General features: G+C 38.5%; 1 long non-coding RNA gene across 2 annotated transcripts; it reads left to right on the top strand.

Annotated features, from left to right (window-relative positions):
* Positions 1-928: 928 nt before the first annotated feature.
* On the top strand, positions 929-2484 carry LOC147035359 (uncharacterized). 2 transcript variants are annotated; one of them, XR_015061969.1, is made up of 4 exons: positions 929-1368; positions 1462-1620; positions 1979-2036; positions 2332-2421. It is a non-coding gene; the product is annotated as an uncharacterized LOC147035359 (long non-coding RNA). The 2 variants fall into 2 exon arrangements; XR_015061956.1 differs by having other exon boundaries at positions 929-1620; positions 2332-2484.
* The last annotated feature ends 358 nt before the right edge of the window (positions 2485-2842 follow it).

Genomic DNA, 2842 nt, shown 5'->3' with positions numbered 1-2842 from the left:
GGACATGTACACTGTGCTTTGCTTCTGCAACTCCCTCTTGAATGGCCTTGGATCAACTAATGGTTTAAAAACTTGAGGCCGATTCACAATATTGACAATTAAATAGGGTGGATATACTGGTTCTGGCTCACTTTTCCCGATGTAAATGAATGGGGGATTTTCAGCGATTCATATTTTTTTTTCCATAAAAATAAACCCCCTTTTTATCCCAAGGTATATTTATTTGTCTCCCCTTTTAACCTGGGAACACTTTTTTTTTTCAAATAATCCATACAATAAGATAAAGATTTGTTGAAGGTGATTCGAAGGAAATATCTAAAACGTCTTACCCTCGGGACACTCTTTATCAAATAACCGATGCATATTGTTTAGCTCACGCATTGAACCTATAAAGATTTGTTCATTCTCAAATTCCTTCAATAGTTTAATTTTCTTTGCACAATAATCCCCATCGAAAATATTGAAAAACAAAACATTTGAATCTTTATATTTTTTAAGATACCCCTTTTGTGCCATTACGAAATGATAAACTTCTCTTAATGATCTCATCTGGCCACCGCCCGAGTTGCAAATCATTTTTGTGCATAAACCACGCCATAAAAAAAAGGTTTGTTTCAAATGTTTTCAGTTCGTGTCATGAAAATGAGGAAGTGTTTTTTTTGACATGGTCGTGCTGTGTGAATGAGGAAGTGTTTTTGGACAGTCATGCTGTGAAAAAATAGGAACTAATCTGTGAGACAAGGTCTCGTGTTTATATTTTATCTCAGAACACGAACTGAAAACATTTGAATCAAAACCATTTTAGGGTATTTTAAGTATGTTTTAAAAATAATTCATACAATTTGAGAATATATCTCCCAGTTATTTTCCAAGCTGTCTTTCCCGAAGCGTCATTTCCTGTGGCCACACCCATTGATTAAGCAATCTCCTCATCGTTGCTTTATAAGTGATTCGCCAGACAAAGTTTCTGCCAGACGGGATTTTCATTTTTACAACTGAGACATGAGCGATCTTTCTTCCGCGAACAAAACAGCTCAACACAAAGTTGGTAAGTTTGTGTATGGTTTCCTCTTTGAACGATGAAGCAATTGATTATAAATTAAATCGTGATAATTCTGATATATATATTTTTTTTCTTGGCAGGTCCTTGGAAGAAGAGCAGTTTACATATCACGACGAGGTGCATGAAATTAATGCTCTTATTGAAGAGGTCAATCATCTTAGAAGAGAATTGAAAAACATTTTTAAAGACTGACACGACGTCTTATCACGGCCTCTGATCTTTTTGCCATCTTGTACCAATGGTAAAAAAAACTGAGACATGGACTCACTCTCTTCCGATGAAGATAACAGCTCACTACAAAGTTGGTAAGTTTGTGTATGGTTTCCTCTTTGAACAATGAAGCAATTGATTATAAATTAAATCGTGATAATGCGAAAATATATATTTTTTCCTGGCAGGTCCTTGGAAGAAGTGGAGTTTACATATCACGATGAGGTGCATCAAATGAATGCTCTTATTGAAGAGGTCAATGATTTTAGAAGAGAATTGAAAAACATTTATAATGACTGGTACGAAGTCTTATCACGGCCTCTGATCTCGAATAAATTAAACCAATGGTGAGACACGTGTGTGTGTGTGTGTGTGTGTGTGTGTGTGTGTGTGTGTGTGTGTGTGTGTGTGTGTGTGTGTGTGTGTGTGTGTGTGTATATATATGTGTGTGTGTGTGAATATATATATATATATATATATATATATATATATATATATATATATATATATATATATATATATATATATATATGTGTGTGTGTGCGTGTGTGTGTGCGTGTGTGTGTGTGTGTGCGTCTCTTTCCCTGTCTGTTTGTCTCTATCTCTCCCTGTCTGTTTGTATCTTTCTCTGTCTGTCTTTCTACCTACCTCTCTCTGTCTGTCTCTCCATCTATACCCTTGACTCATTATTATTTTTTTTTTTAGCTCGATCAGACAACATCAGCTGTTGAAGCAATCTGGTACAACACATGATTTTCTGGAGGTAAATGTTTCTGAATTATTATTTAGTTATTTGTTTATTTATTCTTTTATCAATATCACTCTCTCTTTGGAATGTCGTCTTATGTTGGTTGCATCATTAGTTTGGACGCGGTTTTACCAGTACACTGGAATTCATTTTATTGGCCTTGGAAGGATGACAGGCTGAGTCGGCCTCCTGGTGTGTTAATTCAGTGGTCAACGAGGCTTGAACTTAGAACCAACAACAGGCTTACTCATATTACCATGTAATTATCTTTATAAAACCTAATTATTATCCACTTTTTGTTTCAAAACAGAATATGGTGTCTGAGTTTCGAAATCACAAGACATCTGAAGAAGATTGCTGGGAAAGATTATACATTCTCGCAAATGAATATTTAATATTTTCAATTTTGATTAATTATATTTGTTTTGTTTACAATTACTTGATTTTAAATTTTAAAAAAAGGATTAAGACATGAAGGAAAGGGAGGGGTTGGAGGGGGGTAGGTGCGCTCCCCCAACGACCCATCACCCCTCATCCCACCCCTCCCCTCCCCATGTGTGTGTGTGGGGAAGGGTGGGGGTGGGATGAGGGAGGTGGTGGGTCAAAGGTGGGGGTGCACAGGGGGGATGAGGGGGTGGGGCTTGTGTTGGTGGGGTTTATGTGGGCGGGGCTTGTGTGGGCGGGGCTTGTGTGGGTGGGGTTTATGTGGGCGGGGCTTGTGTGGGCGGGGCTTGTGTGGGCGGGGCTTGTGTGGGTGGGGTTTATGTGGGCGGGGCTTGTGTGGGTGGGGTTTATGTGGGCGGGGCGTATGTGGGCGGGGC

Source organism: Eptatretus burgeri, chromosome 1, assembly GCF_056783735.1.
Source record: "Eptatretus burgeri isolate ZD-2024b chromosome 1, Ebu_testis_v1, whole genome shotgun sequence".
NCBI lineage: Eukaryota > Metazoa > Chordata > Myxini > Myxiniformes > Myxinidae > Eptatretus > Eptatretus burgeri.
The sequence above is the reverse complement of the archived record's forward strand: the minus strand, read 5'-3'. Positions and strand labels throughout refer to the sequence as shown.